A 20,903-nucleotide genomic window follows, 5' to 3' on the forward strand; every position below is an offset into this window, starting at 1 on the left:
TTAGGCTGCTTTTGACTGATTCAACTGTGTTTTTCAGTTCAGAGATTGCATTCTTCATTTCTTCCTGGTTCTTGTTGATCGTTTCTATGTCTTTTTTTATGCTGGTGTAGTTCTCTGTAAGTTCCCTGTAATTTTCTTGGAGCTGTTGGTAACTTCCTTGGAGGTTGTCATAGTTGTTTTTGAGGTTTTCGAGCATATTGGTCTTCTTCACCACCATAGTTTTGAATTTTATGTCTGACATTTGGGCTATGTCTATTCCATCTACCTCTCTTTCTGGGGATTCCTCTTTTCTTTTCATTGAGAGGTTGTTTCTGCGTCTTACCATGTTGGATTCTTCTTGTTTGTTTTTGTTATTTGGATTTGTCTGCTTTGCCTTCCCACCTTTGTGGTATGAGATTCTTTATGGTAGATCTGGGGGTTTCAGTGATGCAGTCTCTTTGATCTCCTGAGCCTGATGTTCTTGGGGTATCTTTTATATCATTTGTTTATGCTGTCTGGTTATATTTCAGATTTTTTTGTTAGGATCTTCCTTCTGGCTTGTTGATTGAGAGTCACTCTATCCACCTTATCTCAAATTATTTTGTGGAGATGCTGTTAAAAACATAAACACACAGCCCCAGCAGGAGACCCGCACCCTCAAAAATATCCGCGACCCTCTATCCTGCTATCGTCATCCAATGAGCCAGTATTAATTAAATGTAGAGAGATTAGAGCTTTTACACTATAGGAAGAATAGATAAGAGTTGTTTTAGTGAAGGAAAAATATGATTTTTGAGAGAGGGGATAATAGGTTAATAATACTTGAGACTGTGCAAGACAGTAGGTAATATTTACATTGTATGTTAATAACTACAGAAGAAAAAAAGGGGGAAGAGTGCAGAATATAGTAGGAAAGTGGAATTATATAGTATTGGATTTATATAGTAGTTATATTCTATTTATTTAGAGTGAAAGGGAGGCTAAACTAGGCCCACAAACAAATAAACAACAATTGAAGAAGATGGATAAGAAGGAAAGATTATATAAAACAGATTAGAGATATAGTTTGTTTTTTACTCCTTCCTTCCCCTCTTCCCTCCTCCCCTCCTCTTTCAGGAAGAAAAGGAAAAGGAAAAAGGGAAAAAGAAAAAAAGGAATGTTTTTACTCAGTTCAGCTTTCTTGTGTCGTCTTCATCTTCTGCGTTCACAGCTGGTCTAATGTGATGGATCAGAGATTCCTATTCCTTGCAGCAGCGGTGCGCGCGAGGTGGCCGGCAGGGCACAATGCAAGGCAGCCAAGAGCCCACCTCAGGTCTGCCACGCCGTGCTCCGGGAAAGCAGGCCACGCCGCGCTCCAGGAAAGCAGGCCATGTCGCGCTGTGGGGAAGCTGACGAGGTGTTTTTTTCACTCAAGCATCAGTGCGCGCCCAAGGCTGCCACAGAACTAAGCTCAGGCCAGCCGCACCGCGCTCCGGGAAAGCCCTCGAGGTGTTTTTTTTTGGCTTGAGCACTGGTGCATGCCCAAGGTGGCCGGGGAACTAAGCTCAGGCCTGCCGCGCTGTGCCCTGAGAAAACCGGCTGCGCCGTGCTCCGGCAAAGCCAGCGAGGTGTTTTTTTTGTTTGTTTGTTTGTTTTTCGCTCGAGTGCCGGTGTGCACCCTCCCTGCACCTGTTGGGTCACTGATTTTATGTCTGTTGGCGTGTGTCCAAGGGGCACCTGGACGCGCAGCCCTTCGCACCTGGGCCAGCGAATGAGGGCACTTCCATATGCGCGCCCCGTGACCCAAGGGGAGGGTTGGGGAGTGGGGAAGCACACTTCTGTGCCTGCGCTCCTTAAGAATGTCCTATCACCCCCAAACTTTCCCCCCTCTCCGCAGTTCACAAGACAAAAATACAGAGGAAAAATCACGCTTTCACTTGTACAGTAGCACGCTGTCCCCTGTCTTCCAGCGTCAATGCCACCTGGTCAAGTCCTGCCTCCGCCAGCAGGCAGAGATCCGCTCTCCTCCCGACTCCCCCCTGGGGAAGCCTGTGGTCACCAAAAAGCCTTTGTGTACTTCCAGCCGCAGCTCGGGCAGCCACCCCAGTCAGGAATCCTGTCTCCTCCCTTTTTCCTCTGCTATCCTCACTAAACAGGTTGTTCCCAGATGGATTTTCTCTAATCCAGCAGTGCCAAGGCTTGACTCCTGCCAGTGTCCAGCCGCTCACTGAGATGATCTGTCTGCAACCAGTCCAAACCACAGATGGGTTTCGGGAGCCTGAGAGCGCAGCCTCCCCTCACTCCTCCACCATCTTCCTCTCCACAATGTTAATTTTAATGATATGATTATACTATTCAATATGATTATATTAAGCAAACATCCAACTAGAATAAGAAAGTTTTAATATTTAATGAAATGTTGCACCAAAGCCCAAATTAGCTAATTGTTTGGGGTCACTTTCCAATTCATAAAGAGGTTACTTCTTTTGTTTTTGAGAAGCAAAATAAAATTAATTTTAATAATAGATTTAACTTCAATCCTGGTACAACCCTCTAGGTAGTGACCTTGAATTGGATTCTCCCCCTGTTTTTCTTAATTCCCTACATAGCCCATCCTCTATATTTTTCTTTTACCTTCTGATATCTCACTGATTCCAAGAAAACTTCAGTGTGCATGAAATAGCTCATGAAGTCCAACCCAACCAAGAACCCTCAATGTCCAATACCAGGGTGCAGGAAGCAAATTCTTCAACTAAAACCCCTGTATAATGTAAACAAATTTCACTGTCTTCCATAGGATAAGAATTGGATCCAGAGATTCCATCTTTTGAAGGAAACGATGGGGGCAAAACATTCCTTTAAAGTCCTTAAAATTAAAAATATATATAGATATTCATATACTGCTCTTAATGACATGGAAAGGTTCCATAATAGACAATCAAATGAAAAATCAAGGTATAAACAGTATTTACAATGTAATTATATGTCTAGATCTAGATATATCTTAAATGTGTGATAAGAATGGCACTTTACCTCTGTGGTTTTCCTTCCCAAATCCAGTAGCCCCAGTCTGATCAGGAAAAATAAAACCATCAGACAAATCCCACTGAGAAACATTCTACAGATACCTGACCAGTACTATTTAAAACTCTCAATGTCATCGAAAACAAAGAAAGTCTGAGAAATTGTCGCAGCTAAAAAGACCCTAATGAAATATGATGACTAAATGTAATGTGGTGTTTAAATGTAATGGATGGAATCTTGGAACAAAAAAAAGACATTAAATAAACACTAAGGAAATTTACATAAAGTTGGGACTACCATTAATAACAAATGTACCATACTGATGATGTAAGATGTTAATAATAGAGGAAATGAGTGTGTGTTGTACTATCTTCACAATTTTTCTGTAATATAAATCTATGGTAAAATAGAAGTTTATTTTAAAATATAAAACTGTGGTTGCCTCTGGTTAGTAGAATTTTAGGTTAACTTTATGTTCTTTCTTTTTAAGTGTATAGTTTTCTATAATTAATATGTATTTCTTTAGTAATGAGAAAAACTAAAATGTATTTGTAAAAGTACATGCATTTATATTTTATTTATCAAAATAATATGTACATAAATTTGAAACATTGTATATATGCACCAGATTTACTTATTGTATACAGACAGCGTTTCTTTTTTAATATGATTTGCAATCCCCTAAGGGATCCACAGCTCCTAACTTGGAAACCTTTACCTTAAACCTTAGATGAATCTGGAATCCTGTTCACAGTCCAGTCTTTTCTGATCACTCTGAAAGAGGTTGAACTTCCTGGACTATCTGAAAACATTTTGAATCCCCATTTTTACTCTCTGGTACTTTTTCCTAAGTCAGATGCATTCCAATTGATACCATTAATTAATTAATAAGGGTTAGATAGAGGGAAGAATAAGGTAAGAGGTGGGGGAAAAGATTTATAACTTACTTGTAAATTACGAATAGTGAAACGAAGTTCATACCCAAAATACCCTTTCTCAATCTTAGTATGAAACACTTATCTTTTCTGACACACAAATAAATGCCAAAAAAGATTTGCTTTTTCAAACTAAATTCTCTTTATTTGCACATATTTAATTTTAGTTTGCAAATTCACATAATAGAGAGGGAGAAAATAAAGGGCTTATTTCCAATAAGCCATCACAGTGTAATTAATGAATATGTTTCCTTCCTCTTTGTCATTAGATCTATGGCTATTGTATTTTTGACATCACTTATTTGTCCTTGGGTGTCATCTTAAGTGTCCCAAAATTTCATCCCCACCCTAATTCATGGTTTACAGAGTAAAGCTGGAGAGGTAAGCATGAATAAGGGATGAACCTTATTTGAATTCATTAAAATTTTTACTGAATGTCTCCTAGGTGATGAGGATACAGGCAGTGTTCAGTAAATATTTGTTGAGTTAATGAAGAAGGTCTCTGCTGTTAGAGACTTTACCCATTAGTGGAGGAGACAAACAAACACACAATTAAAATACAGTATGGAAGTACAGTGTTGTATTAGACCACAGAAGTGGGGCACCTTTTCTGAAGCACCCAGGAAGGCATCCTGAAAAAGAAGACACCCAAACACTAGGGGATACATAGGGATTAAATGGGACAGGTGGTGAGTATGGGATAAGAGGAGTTGGAAAAGTGAAAAGTACAAAAGAAAAAATTTCATGGTATATGTAAGGAATAATTTAGATGTATAGGGTGTTCCTGTCAAGGATTCATACATGGAAGAAAGTTTTTAAGTCAGTATGGAACCAAATTAAACTGATCTTTGAATATTCAATTGAAGAATGCGTGTTTCATCTTGGAGGCATGAAGCTATTATCACTTACTTTTACATAAGACACTGACTGATGTGTACAAAGTAATCTTTCTGAACAATTAATTCTAGGAATCTTGGGTTGACCTGGAAGGGACAATGTTAGAGGTGGAGAGGAGAATAAGGAGTCTCTTGTAGTGAGAGATGATGAGAACCTTAACTACGATAGGCTGAGAATTGGAAGAGGTGGGGGCAAATGGATACAGAAGTATTCAAGAGAAAGAATCATTAGGACTTGGTGTCCTGACCAAGGGTAAGGGGGAAACAGAGATGGAAAATACAACAGGTGCTTATTAAGTACATGTGCTTCATTAATTGATTTGACTTGCTGTGGTTCTCAAGCTTGGTCTTGCATCAGAATCCCTTGGTGAGCTTATTAAAACACAGATTGATGGGCCCAACTATTGAATTTCTCTTTCAGTAGCTCTGAGCCTTTGCATTTCTAACAAGTAAAGCTACTGCTATGTGTTAGGTCTGGTAAGAGTGAGAGGAGAAACTACAGGAGAACAGGCCATAAGTTTAAAAAGATTTATTTGGCCAGCTGCTACAGGTGGGCTGAGACCCTAGGTGTTAACAACAAACAAAAGAAAGGCAGGGGGTTTTAAAGGGGATAAGGGAGGAGGGATTTGAAGGGATTCTCTGTAGATGGCTTTTGGGGAGTTGGCTCTGAGAACAGAGAGGCTTACTAAAACAGAAAATTACTAAATTATTGCTCGCAGGCTGAGACATCTTTGAAGGATACAAGCTTTGCCAGCAGGCTAAAATATCTTAGAAGGGCACAAGCCTTGCCAGCAGGCTAAGATATCTTAGAAGGATATAGGCAGTTATTAACATCAACTGTTACTGAGGGGGTAACAGATTTAATGGGGCTTGCTAAAATCATACCAGAATTCCCAGAACCCAGGTCTTATGCCTAAGGCTATGGTGACCACACTTTGAGAACCATTGGACTATCTTATATCTTTTGCAGTAAACAGGCTATTATGATCATGTTTTAGGTTTTTCAACAACTGGTGCTGCAACAACCAGTTAGTCACATGCAAAAAATAAATAAATAAATAAGAATTTGGACCTTTTACTCACACTATATAAAAATTTACTCAGAATGGATCAAACACCTAATTGGAAGAGCTGAAACTATAACATTCCTAGAGAAAAAAAATAGGTTAAATTTTCCTGACCTGGGATTTGGTGAAGCATCCGTAAGTATGACACCAAACGCACAAGCAACCAAAGAAAAATAGATAAATTGAAATTAATCAAAATTTAAAATGTTTGTGCTTCAAAATAAATGATTATTAAGCACATGGGAAGATGCTCAATGTCATTAGTTACCAAGGAACTACAAATCAAAATGACAAGATAATATGTCACACCTACTAAGGTGTTTAGAATAAAAAAGTCAATGACAAATGTTGGAGAGAATGAGGAGAAACTAGAACACTTATACACTGCTGATGGAAATGTAAAAGGCACAGCCACTTGGAAAAGAGTTCAATAGTTTCCTAAATAGTTAATTCTGGAGTAAGCATATGACACAGCAATTCTACTCATATAATATATATGTGTATATGCATATATATCTTCAAGAGAATAAAAGCATGTGCCCACACAAAAATGTGAACACAAATATTTATAGCAGCATTATTAATAATACTGAAAAGATGGAAAAATCCAAATATCCATTAACTGAAGAATGATTTAAAAAGGTGGTATATCAATACAAGAATATTATTTGGCCATGAAAAGAGAAGGAGTTGCTGATATAAATGCTACCACATGGATGAGCCTTGGAAAGATTATGCTAAGTAAAAGAAGCTAGTCACAAAAGACCATATATTACATGATTCTCCTTTTATGGAATGCCCAGAATAGTCAAATATATAGAGACACAAATTAGGTTAGTGGCTTTTTATATCTGAGGGGAAGGGGGGATAGTGAGGCAGTAGCTAGAAAGTTTCTTTTTGAGATGATAGAAATGCTCCAAAATTGACTGTGGTGATGATTGTACAATTCTGTGAATACAGGAAGTACCATTATATTGTACACTTTAAATGGGTGGACTATATGGCATGTGAATTATATCTTAATAAATCTGTTTTTTTAAAAAAAGAATGCTGACAAGAAATTTATAGGAAGAAAACAGAGAAAGAGAAAAACCTTCTGGGCAGAAGTAACAATATAAAAAGAGACACATGGGAAAGAAATATCATATCTGTAGAATAGCATAAGCAGTTTAATCCATTTATTATTATTTAACAGTATGTTGTGGACACTGTTCTAGGCACTGGGATATGCAGTGAACAAAACTGACAATAATCACTGTCCTCATAGGGAAATATATTAAATAAAATGCCCAGTTAAAGCATACAGTATATTAGAACAGGATAAGTGTTATTGAGAACAAGAACAACAACAACAAAAAATGAAACAAATAAAAGAGATCAAAGGCATTGTATTAAGGATTTGCAATTTTATATAAAGTAGCCTCACTGCAAAAGCAGCTTTTGACCTAAATAAAGGAAGGAAGCAGTGTGCACGTGGGGAAAGAACTTTCCAGATAAATAGCCCAGTAAGTGCAAAGGCTGGTGCCAGAGTACACCTATCATTTTGGAGGAGCCAGATCATGTAGGGCCCTCTAGACAATTTTTTTAAGTTGAAATGGAAGTGTTTTAGTCTTTAATAATTTTTAGATGTATATAAAACTTGACATTCCAGCAATCTGTTGTTTGTATAAGTAGATGGGATGGCTACAGACCCAGACAAGATGGGGCTCTACTCAGCTTTGGGACAGAAGGACCTCAATTGTCAGTAACACAGATTACTTCCAATTAAAGATATTTTATATCATATCACTTTATGTCTAGTCACACAGCAAGTCCAGAGCTAAAACCACAAGGGAAGAGAATATTATTTTTCATATATTCGAAGTTAACTCTGATAAGCTATTGGTTATAATTTAAATCTATAAACAGTTTTTTAATAGCATTTTATATTCAGGGATTCTCTATTTGGTGTTCACACTCTTAAAGAGCTTCTCTAGTACTTAACTATAGTCATTCTAGATCATTGTAAGGACTTTGACTTTACTTTGAGCAAACTACTGTCAGGTTTTGTGGCTGTAAAAGGATTACTCTGACTACTGTGTTGAAAAGATAATGGGGAGTAAGTGCAGCAGTAGGCAAGAGCAATTAAGATGTTATAGCCGTAATCCAGCAAAGTGTAAATGACTGTTTGAACCAGATTCATTGCACTGGAGGTGATCAAATTTTGGATATACAGTTGATCCTTGAACAATGTGGAGGTTAGGAAGCACCAACCTCCACACAGTTGAAAATAGAGTATAAGTTTTGCCTTCCCCCAAATTTAAGTTGTCCCTCACTATCTGTTGGGGATTGGTTTCAGGACCACACCTCAGATACCCAGATCTGTGCATGTTCAAGTCCCCTTTGTAAACTGGCATAGATCAATGCATACAGTTCGTCTTTGGCATCCACGGACTCCCAACCAAAGACTGAGAACAGCACAAGGATTTGTTGAACGAAGGGGGAAAAAACGTGTATAAGTGGACCCAGGCCATTCAATCCCAAGGGTCGACTGAATTATGAAGGTAAAAACTTCTGTTTCTCCAGATGGATCAGGTATAGCATGAGAGAAACAGAAGGCTCAAGACAACTGCAAGGGTTTGGCCATAGCAGCTAGAAAGCTGGAATTCCCATTTACTGAGATTTGTTCCACTTTATATTGAATTAATTGGGGTGACACTGGTTAGCAAATTTATAGAGGTTCCAGGTGCACAGTTCTACAACACATCACCTATACACTGTATTGTGTGTTCACCACTCCAAGTTAAGTCTCCTTTCATCACCATACTGAGATTTTTAAGACTGCAGAAGCAGCACAGATTTCTTCCTTTCTTTCTTTATTAGAGAGGTGGATATCAATGCTCAGTGTTGGACATGTTAAATATGAGATATCTGAATACATACAAAAAGAAATATAGGGTAGGTATGAATCTACCACTCAGGGCAATGGTCTAGACTGGGCATATACATTTGGGCGTCTGAGTATATAACATGTTATTTAAAGCCACGAGGCTGGGTGAAAATTTACTAAAACCATGATGAGTTTAGTCATGCTTGAACATGAAAGGTGTGAAGATAGGACATATACTTGGAAGGCAAACAGGGATAAGATTATAGAATACCTTATATTCTATGCTTTTGAGTGCACTTTATCTAGATAGGGAGTCATTGAAATCAGCAGGTACATGTAGTCAAAATGGCTTCAAACAGATTTGCTTCATGACATTAGGGGAAGTATGAAGAAAGGATTAAAGACCTACAAACTATTTAGGAGGTCATTACAAAATTTAGGAAAAAGATACATTGCTCAAATCTCTACACACTAGAGCAGACATAGGATGAGACAGACGTAAGAAACACCAAGTAGGTAAAATTGGCGGGATTTTGTAGCTGTTTGGTTATGGGAAGCTAGGATGAAAGAAGAGTTGAGGATGATACATAAAGTTCTATTTTTCGTAAGTGGTGGATGGTGGTACCATTTATTGTGATAGAATTCACAGGACATGGGTAAAATTCTGGAGATTAAACAAAAACAATTCTATGCTACATATCAAAAATAGTAAGTTTGCAGTGTCATTAGGATCAGCCAACTCCCCTGGCTCTTTAAGTGATCCTTTAAGTTAATTTTTTTTTCTTTTGTCCACATGGGAAAACATTCAATGAGTTGATTAACACAGTGCTGCGGTCAGCTTCAAAGTTAGATTTCTCTGTGTGAAATAACATTAAACTTTTAGGAACGGTTCACTGGAGTGGACTCACCCTCCACCCTCACCTGCAAAACTTCTCATTCCTCAACTTTCCAATTGACACAAAATTGAGTTCCATACCATTCAAAGCTGAAGGTCAAACATAGACAATTGTTGAGCCACCATGATCTCCTTAAGGTGTCCACTTTGATCAGCAACAACTCAGCCACTCCCCCACTGATGTTGTCACAGCAACAAAGGAGTGTGTGGTGTCTTCTTTTTAAAAAAAATCCAGGAAATATATTTTATTTTTACTGTTATAAAAACTTTTAAGATAAAGAAAAAGAAAAAAGGTGGATGATTCTAATTTAATCTTTTGCTGACACCTAGTGCCAGAAATCTGCATATTCAGCTAGCTAGAAGCTAAATTTTTTAAAAAAAGGATTTATACATTGCTACGAGTTTGAAACAGATAATTTATTTTAGCTATCACCAATATCAATCTTTACATTAATTTTCCACATCATTTCTAACATTTATATATTAGCATTTTTAAAGCATTCAGACATCAGTCCTTTTAAATGACTAAGACTTCAATTTTAATGCAATTTCTTTCTAGTATTAATTTTGTTTACCTGCTGGAGGAATTCCTGAGAGCATATGGAGGCCCCAGTGGGTCAGAGTTTCACCTTCTTTCACATAGATCAATAATATTCATATACATAATATATATGATATATTCTTTATCTATTCATCTGTCAACACTTAGGTTGTTTCCATATCAGGGATATTGTGAATAATGTTGCAGTGAAGATGGGAGTGCAGATACCTCTTCAAAATAATGATCGCGACTTCAGTCCAAGATGGAGGCCTAGACTGGCATGCTCTGTCTCCCTCCACAACTAAAAAGGAATACAACTACTGAAAAACCATAAATAACCAGAAGTTCCAGAAGATAAAGCTACATGGAAGTCCAATGTATGAAGTTATAAGGAAGTGGTGCTCATCCAGATGGGTAGGAGGGGTGAAGCCGGGGTGGAGAGGTCAAGCTGTGCTGGCAGTAGCAGCTGCGGTGATGGCAGCAGGATGGCAGTAAGCACAGACACCTGTATTTGAGGGGAGGCGAGAAGAGCTTGGGGAACACCCCCAGCTACAGATAAGACTTGTCAGCTTGTGATTCCAATGCCAAGGAAGTCAGACCCCCATTGTTTCAGACTGTGGGGGTTTGAGGACATGGGGACAGAAAAGGAGGCTCCCAGTCTCTCAGCAGAGATAAATGGCAGGAATCCATCTTTGACCCCCACCCCCACACAAAACACCACAGTGTAGTGAGAAGGGTCACCCAGTAGTGACAAGTGCATGGGACTCCGCCCCCTACAGCATAGGAGGTGTGACAGCCCTGCCCAGGAAGCAAAGGTAAACACAAACCTGTCAAGATGGCAGAGATCATAATAAAGATCCTGGTGACACAGCTAACCAGCCAGTACATATCTAATCTAATGTCTCAGCAGATAGAAAATCTTTCTGAGGCACAGTTCAGAGCTTTGGTTATACCAATGCTTACAGACTTAACAGCAGATCTTAAACAAGACAGGGAAGGAATGAAGGCTAGTCCTTCTGAAATGAACGAAAATACATACAAAACTAGTGGTGAGGGAAAGAAAAACAGGGATAAAATCAACAAATTGGAACATAGGGAAGGAACAAATAGTCACCCAGTGCAGAAAGAGGAAATGAAAAGTGAGGAAAATGAGGAGAGGCTCAGAAACTTATGGGACAGCTATAAGCAGGCCAACATCTGAATCATAGGGTTGCCAGAAGGTGAAGAAGAAGAACTAGAAATTGAAAACTTATGTGAAAAAATAATGAAGCAGAAGTTCCCTAACTTGGGGAAGGAAATAGACTTACTGGTCCAGGAAGCACAGAGAGTTCAAAAAAAAAAAAAAACTGGACCCAGGGAAAACCACACCAAGACACATTATAATCAAAATGTCAAAAATTAAGGATAAAGAGAGAATCTTAAAAGCAGCAAGAGAGAAGAAGAGAATTATATACAAAGGGATCCCAATAAGACTATCAACTGATTTATCAAAAGAAACTGTGCAAGCAAGAAGGGACTGGCAAGAGATATTCAAAATAATGAAAAGCAAAAACCTACAACCACGATTACTGTATCCAGTGAAGTTGTCATCCAGAATAGAAGGACAGAGAAAGTGCTTCCAGGACAAAGTAACGCTGAAGGACTTCATCAGATTCAAACCACTGTTATATGAAATGTTAAAGGGACTTGTTTTGGAGAAAGAAGATCAAAACTATGAACATTGAAATGAAAACTGTATCACAACAACCAACAACAGAAGCTAGGGAATCGAAACAAAGGCAGACTAAGTAGGCAACGATACTGGGAAAAGAATTATAGGTATGGGGAACATTTTGGGTGGAGGTCAGTGGAGAGGGGGAAGGGGGAAAGTGAAGGAGATGGTACAGGAATTAAGCATAGTAGGAGAGAGTGGAGTAGATAGGAAGATGTTGAGAAGAACTATATGCACAACCAATGGGCATGGACTAAGGGGGGGACATCTGGAGGGAGAGGGGTCACTGGGTGGAGGGGAACAAAGGGAAAAGAAATTGGGACAACTGTAACAGCATAATCAATAAAGCATATTTAAAAAGTAATGATTTCATTTCCTTTGGAAACATATCCAAAAGTAGGATTGCTAGATCATATGGCAGTTCTATATTTAATTTTGAGGAACTTCCATACTGTTTTATATAGTGGCTGCACCAATTTATATTCCCACCAACAGTGCACAAAAGATCCCTTTTTCCACATCTTCACCAACATTTATTTTCTTGTTTTTCTTGGCAATAGCCAAAGAGGGACTCCTTATGGTATACAATAATTTTGAGGAAACAGGCATTAATTGCATACATATCATTAAAAATGGGGTTTGAACTATTGTGTGGTAACTAGATAACATAGGCAGTAGAAGCACTCAGGAGAATTACATTTGTGTTTGGAAATGTTATAGCTACAGAAGCAAAACAAAAAGTTTTAAATGTAAGGTTTATAAAAAAGAATGTACTTGTTCTGTACTTTAATCTACCTCTGCTAACTGTGTAATCTTGGGTAAGTTTCTTGAACTCCCTGACCATGTTTCCTCATATTTAATCTAGGGATGACGAAAATAGTACTTGCTATGAGGGTTAAAGTGCACCACAAAATTCCAGACACATAGCAAGTACCTGATAAATGATAACTGCTACTTGTAAAACAATATTAAAAGTAGTTAAGCCTCCTCCCATGGAGTTGAATATAGTCCCAGTAGCAAGAGAAAGAGGTTCTTTGTTGTAAATGCTCCAGGATACCTTGGAAGGTAACTGCAACAACTTCAGCATCAGCAGAAGGTGCTACAGACCCCAGGTCAATGACTTCTGGCAGGTCATGGAGGGATGTTTTTGGAAGAAATACAAAATCAGTAGGAACAGCCAGTTTTGCTCAAGGTTATAGAAACAGGAAAATCAAGCCCAAATTATTCAACATTGTCTTACCACCCATTCACTGTTCTATACTCCAAAGAAACAGAACTCCTTGTTGTGGAACAAGGTTGTAATATAGTGTACACTCTGAGGTTAGACTGACCTGAGTCTGAATTCAAGCTTTGCCACTGACAAGCTGTGCGACTCTGTACGAGTCATATAACTTCTCTGAGCCTTAATATTATTGTAAGAATACAATGAAATGATGAGTGTAGGTCACTTAACACAATTCCTAGCATATAGTCTGTAACAATAAATTATTATCATTATACCATTAGATCATTAAACTTGCCACTGTTTCAATAAAATATGGCCTTGATATTTGAACTAGCCTGGTGGTTTTGATCTGAAAAAAATCTGAGAAGCATGTCTTCCATGTCTTTAACTTTTTAAAGTTCAAAGCTGATTATAATCACTATTTGTTAAATATCTACCATATGCCAGGAATTTAGGTACTTTCTCTTATGTAATCTTCAAAACATCTAAATAAGGTAGATACCATTTTTCCCTTTACACATGAGGAATGGGAGGCTCAGAGAAGGTTAAGTAATGCTCCAGGTTATACAAGCAGCACAGCTAGTATTTGAATCTGAGCCTGGATGCCAAATGTATTGATACTTTTGCTCAGTATAGTAATGCCCTGCCTTTGTAAAACCACCTTCTAGGACAGTGGTTCTCAACCTTCCTAATGCCACAACCCTTTAATACAGTTCTTCATGTTGTGGTGACACCCAACCATAAAATTATTTTTGTTGCTACTTCATAACTGTAATTTTGCTACTGTTATCAATCATAATGTAAATATCTGATATGCAGGATGTATTTTCATTGTTACAAATTGAACATAATTAAAGCATAGTGATTAATCACAAAAACAATATGTAATTATATATGTGTTTTCCGATGGTCTTAGGCGACCCTTGTTAAAGGGTCATTAGACCCCCAAAGGGGTCGCGACCCACAGGTTGAGAACCACTGTTCTAGAACTTCCTGAAGCCCTTAGGGGAAAGGTCAAGCCTCTCAGTTAACTACTTCAAGCTTTTTTTAACCTGAATCTAACCCCTACTAACACTTCTGGCCTCCTCGCCCACAGCCCAGTCACCTCCTCCTGAGTCTCCCTGGTGTCCTTCCTGAGTCTCCCAGAACACCCTGTCCATATCTCTATCATGGCACTTGACACTCTGTAATGTAAATAAATATTGATTTAATTGTCTATGTTCCTCAAAAGACTGTGAACTACTTTGGGCACTGTATCTTCTCTATCTTTCCATTCCCAATATCTAGCGAAGTGCTTGGCTTAAAGTATAAATTCAATCAATGTGTGTTATATGAATGATTGAATGAGTTGATAAATTAATAAATATTGAGCAGGAAAAATACAAATATAAAGCCCTATCACTTTTTATAACAGTGGTGCTTAAAGTGTGGTCCCTGGACCATCAACAGGGTCATCTGGGAACTTACAAATGTAAATTTTTGGTCCCACTCCAGAATCAGGAACTCTGAGGGCAAGGCCTGGCCATCTGTATTTTAACAACACCTCCAGATGATTCAGATATACATAAATTAAGAGTATGGTTATGCAACAGATTAAAATTTCCAATGAACATGCAGAAATAAACAACAAAATATGGTTATTATCAATAATAATTTCTTAAATTTAGTGGTACTTAATAGATTTCAAAATGCTTTCCTATCTACTATGTTTGAAATTAAAGACAAAATGAAGAAGGAAAATGGTTACAGACTTCAGATCTGTTTTAGGTACACTCTATTTAGTAGTTCACTGAGTTATGTAGAACTAACTCTCCTAGTCATCACATCTGGGAAACAAGAGTTTTGTGTCTCTATAGGAATGTTTGCTTGGCCAAGATTGGGTAGCAGTGGCCTTTGTGGTAAAGTGGATATTGCTATGAAAACCCATTGGCTGGATAAAGATTTGAGGTTGAATGTGATTGAATGTTAATTGGGGTTGTAGAAAAGCTAAAGCTATAGGGAAGAAGGCATACTCAAGTTATTAGTATTTTTAATACTTCATGAAGGAATAAAGTTTTAGTAAGTGAAAGAAGCAGCTTGGAAAATTATATGACTCATTCTTAGTTTAAAAAACATTTTCACTCTCACCGTAAAATGTTGTAAAGGGCACTAAAATACAATGGTGATTTTCTTTGGTTATTGGAATTATACCTTTAAAATTTTTTTGCAATAAAATACATTTTTACAATGAGAAAAAGACAAAGGTATAAAAATTGGTTCTGTGTACTTGGGGAGACTGATACGCAGGTGTAGCTGGAGGTGGAATTTGAAAGGCAAGATTGGGATTTTAGATGCTGGAAGTAGCTGGGAAGGGCCCAGGACAATCTGCCATCATGGGGGCTCTTAAAGCTTAAAGCACTTGAAATAAGGAGAGGAGATGTCCTGTTGAAGATTTCCATAGTCACAGATGGATACACTAATGTCTAGCTTTCTATTAACTTGAAGACAACTGGAACTAAAAGAAAAGGAAAGTGCTGGAACATGAGAAGAACAGGGCTTGTTTTTTTCTCCTCACAGGACCCAAAAGGTGAGAGGGCTTACTTTGGAGAGTGGAAGTGAGGGAAATTTATCCAGAAAAGTTAATGGCTACAGGGTTCACAACTGAAGGATGCATAAACTGGAAAGGAGGGATATAAGAGAAGTGAACAACTGGTGCCTGAAGCAAAATATTTAGAACTTTAAACTTATATCAAACTAACTGCGTAAAATGAAATTATGTAACTGTAGCTGCTTTTTTTTCAATAAAAGTTTTTAAAGTATATTTTATTGATTATCTTACTATAATCGTCCCAAATCTTTCCCTTTGTCCCTCTCCACCAATACCTTCTTCCCTCCAGCAATCTCCCCACTTAGTTCATGTCCATGGGTTGTGCATATAAGTTCTTTGGCTTCTCCATTTCCTTTACTATTCTTAACATCCCCCTGTCTGTTTTGAACCTACCAATTATACTTCTTAATCCCTGCATCATTTCCCCCATTCTCCTCCTTCCACTTCCCCACTGATAACCCTCCAAATGATTCCCATACCTATGATTCTGTTCTTATTCTGGTTTGCTTAGTTGGATTTTGTTTTTATTTTTGATAGTTGTGAATTTGTTGTCATTTTAATGTTCATAACTTTGATCTTCTTTTCCTTAAATAAGTCCCTTTGACATTTAATATAATAATAGCTTGGTGATGATGAGCTCCCTTACCTTTACCTTCTCTGGGAAGCATGTTAACTGTCCTTCCATTTTATTTATTTGTTTGTTTGTTTGTTTTTCTATTAGTTGTCCCGCTTTCTCCCCCATTAATCGCCACCACCCAGCCCACCCCTACTCCCTTAGTCAATCCCCACACCGTTGTACATGTCCATAGGTTATTTATACTAGTTCCTTTACTAAACCCTTCTCCTACTTACTCCACTTTTCTCCCTCCTTCTCCCCAGATAACTGTTACTCTGTTCCTTGTTCAATTTTGTCCTTTTGTTTGTGTTGTTCATTAGTCTCCTTTATTAGGTGATATCATATGGTATTTTTCTTTCGTTGCCTGGCTTATTTCGCTAAGCATAATTCTCTCTAGTTTCATCCATGTTGTTGCAAATGTCAGGAGTTCCTTCTTTCTTACTGCTGTATAGTATTCCACTGTGTTAATGTACCACAGTTTTTAAATCCACTCACCTACAAATGTGCACTTAGATTGTTTCCAGCACTTGGCTATTGTAAACATCGCTGCTATGAACATAGGGGTGCATAGGTTCTTTTGAATTGGTGTTTCAGGATTCTTTGGGTATAATCCTAGCAGTGGAGTCATTGGTTGAAAAGGCAGTTCCAAGACTTCCGACCAAGATGTAAGCGTAGATAGACATGCTGCATCTCCCTCCACAACTAAGAAGAAATACAACTACCTCAAAACTAGAAACAACCAGAAGTTCCAGAAAATCAAACTGCATGGAAGTCCAGCAAACAAAGATATAGAGAAGAAATACTTATCCAGACAGGTAGGAGGGGTGGAGCCGGGGCAGAGAGGATGCAGTGTGATGGTGGCAGCAGTGGCGGCAGCTGCAGTGGCAGCAGCAGGCCAGCTTAAAGCGCAGTCACATGTTTTAAAGTCAGGAGGGACAACTGGGGAGCGTTCCCAGCATCTAACTGGACCTCACAGCTCATGGTCCCAGCACCAAGGAATATCAAGCCTCATTGTTTCTGATTGTGCTAATGACTGGGGGTTGGGGTGGAGGCAGAAACTGCTGGTCTCAGTAGAGTCTGCTTGTTAAAAGGGCCCCCATGGTTCTAGAACATCCGCAGACTCACCCATTCTGGGAACAATGTCCAGGGCAGCAGCTAGAGGGATGCGAGTCCGGTGCAAAAGTGGAGAGGTACCTGGAAAACGGGCAAGTGTTGGGAAGGCGGCATTGTTCCCTCTCGGATCCCTCCCTCACATACAGTACCACAACGTGGTGAAACAGGTTGCCCTGTAATGACAAGTCCTTAAGGCTCCACCCCTTACAACATAACAGGAATGACAGCTCTACCTGGGACGCAGAGGCAAACACAGGAGCCTGTAAGAATGAGGAGACAGAGAAGTATGGCCCAAAAGAGGGAATGGATTAAGGTTCCAGTGGGAGAACTAAACGATGAGGAGATAGCCAACATAACAGATGAGGAGGTAGACAACCTAACAGGTGCAGAATTCAAAACACTGGTGATAAAGATACTCACAGGCTTGACAGATATGCTTGAGTATAGCAAACGCATAACAGAAGAAGTGAAGGCTATACTAAGTGAAACGAAGGAAAATCCACACAAAGCCAATGTTGAAGGGAAGAACACCATGGTTCAAATCAGTGATTTGGACCATAAGGAAGAATAAAACGGTCAACCAGTGCACAATGGGGAAGTAAGAATTGAAAAAAATGAGGAAAATTTCCCAAATTTTCCAAAGGAGATGGACATACAGGTACGGGAAGCACGGAGGGTCCCGGGCAAGCTGGACCCAGAGGGGACCACACCACGATGCATCATGATTGAGATGCCAAAGATGAGAGATAAAGACAGAGTCCTGGGGGCAGCAAGAGAGAAGCAGAGAGTTGCCTGCAGGGGGGTGCCTATAGGACTATCAGCTGATTTCTCAGAGGACACTTTTCAGGCAGGAAGGGACTGGCAAGCAGTATTCAATGTGATGAAAAGCAACCTACAACCAAGATTACTCTATCCAGCAAAGCTATCATTTGGAATGGAAGGGTAGATGAAGTGATTCCCAGACAAGGTAAAGGAAAAGGAGTTCATCACCACCAAGCCATTATTATATGAAATATCAAAGGGACTTAGTTAAGAAAAAGAAGATCAAAACTAAACACTAAAATGGCAACAAACTCACAACTATCAACAACTGAATTTAACATATAAAAACAAAATCCAACTAAGCAAACTAGAATAGGAACTGAATCATACTTATGGGGATCATTTGGAGGGTTATCAGCTGGGAGAGGGGAGGGGGAGAAATGGGAAAATGGTGCAGAGACTAAGACGCATAATCGGTTGATACAAAATAGACAGGGGGATGTTAAGAATAATATAGGAAAGAGTGAAGTTAAAACACTTATATGCATGACCCATGGACATGAACTAAGGGGGGTGGGATTGCTGCAGGGAAGGGCCGTACTGGGCAGAGGGGAGCAAAGGGGAAAAAAACTGAAACTACTGTAACAACATAATCAAAAAAATATACTTTGAAAAAAAAGAAAAGGCAGTTTGATTTTTAGTTTTTTGAGGTAACTCCATACTATTTTCCATAGTGGCTGCACCAGTCTGCTTTCCCACCAACAGTGCACGAGGGTTCCCATTTCTCCACATCCTCGCCAGCACTTGCTGTTTGTTGATTTGTTGATGATGGCCATTCTGACAGGCATAAGTGGTATCTCATTGTGGTTTTTATTTGCATCTCTCTGATGGCCAGTGATGTTGAGCACTCTTTCATATGCCTATGGACCCTCTGTATATTCTCCTTGGAGAAGTTTTTGTTCAAGTCCTTTGCCCATTTTAATTGGGCTGTCTGTCTTCTCTGTGTTGAGACGTGTGAGTTCTTTATATATTTTGGAGATCAATCCCTTGTCTGATGTGTCATTGGCAAATATATTTTCCCATATGGTTGGTTCCCTTTTTGTCTTGCTGATGTTTTCTTTTGCTGAGAAGAAACTCTTTATGTTGATGTAGTCCCATTTGTTTATTCTTTCTTTTATTTCCCTTGCCTTAGGAGATATATCAGTGAAAATACTGCTATGTGGGATATCTGAAATTTTTCTGCCTATGTTTTCCTCTAGGACTTTTATGGTGTCACACCTTATATTTAAGTCTTTGATCCATCTTGAGTTTATTCTGGTGTATGGTGTAATTTGATGGTCTAGTTTCATTATTTTGCACTTCCCTGTCAAGTTCTCCCAGCACCATCTTCTCACTCCATTTTATGTTCCTTCCCCCTTTGTCAAATATTGTCTGACCATGTAGAATGGGGTTTATTTCTAGGCTGTCTATTCTGTTCCATTGATCTATTTGTCTGTTCTTATGCCAGGACCAGACTGCTTTGATTACAGTGGCTTTGCAATATAGTTTGATATCAGGTATTGTGATTCCTCCTACTGTGTTCTTCTGTCTCAAAATTACTGTGTCTATTCGGGGTCTTTTTTGGTTCCATATAAAAAAATTTTTAAGTATATTTTATTGATTATATTGTTACAATAGTTCCATTTTTCCCCTTTGCTCCCCTCTGCCCAGCACCCCCCTTCCCCGACAATCCCCTCCCCAAGTCCATGCCCATGGCTCACGCTTTCATATATTCTTCTTCTTTTTTTAAAAATAATTAATTAATTAGTTAAATATTTTAACAGTAAAAAATAACAATCCCTCCCTCTCCGACTTAAGACCCTTTACAATCTTATAAAGGACAATGGACGAAGGTCTCGAGCTCCTCTAGTTGCTTCAAGCTGGACATGGTCGTCGTCCTACCTATCCTTGGGTCAAGAAATCCCTAATAAGAGTGGGGGTGTGGAGGGGAGGGTGGCCTTCCCACAAGGGGAAGGATCGTGCAGACTCCAGGTTGGTTGGCTGTCTCTGGACAACGGCATGCTTGGTTTAACAGGCTGGCATCCTTGTTGTATTCTGGGGCAACAGGGTTAAAGGACATCATTCAATCCATAACCACTAGATGACAAAAGACAGGTATTAATTTTTCAATGTCCCACATTAGGGAAAAGAAGGGCTTCTTTAGAAGAAGGTATGCCAGGTACATCACACCTGTCCAGAACCCTTTTGCCCATTATACTTAGTTTGGACTGAGGGAAATATTTTAGGTTTCCCCCCTCTCAGGCCTCTGGGCTCTTTCTGTCCAAGCCATTAGGATAGAAAAGAGAAACCAGTTTTAAAGTGAAGCCCACAGACCACCCCGTTCTTCACCAACCCAGCCACTTAGTTCAGCCAAACCATTGAGTCTCAGGAGGCAGCAATGCAGACAGGATTAAGTGAGGCCTATACGTACAGACAATCACTCAGGTAATGAGATCGTAGGCTTATGCCCTTTGAAAACAGAAAACACATGTTAATTTATGTAACATAACCCACATACAAGTCTCTAAATCTGTAGGACCGTCTTATCGGAAAGACATCCAGTTGCAAGGCATTTGACATTCTTCTCGCCTGTAAATTAAACATCTTTGATAATGCCACAGACATAGTTTAACTTTCAAATGAAAACAAATTTTAAATGAAAAGA

Source organism: Furipterus horrens, unplaced genomic scaffold (genome assembly GCF_987537825.1).
Source record: "Furipterus horrens unplaced genomic scaffold, mFurHor1.1.pri manual_scaffold_17, whole genome shotgun sequence".
Classification (NCBI taxonomy): domain Eukaryota; kingdom Metazoa; phylum Chordata; class Mammalia; order Chiroptera; family Furipteridae; genus Furipterus; species Furipterus horrens.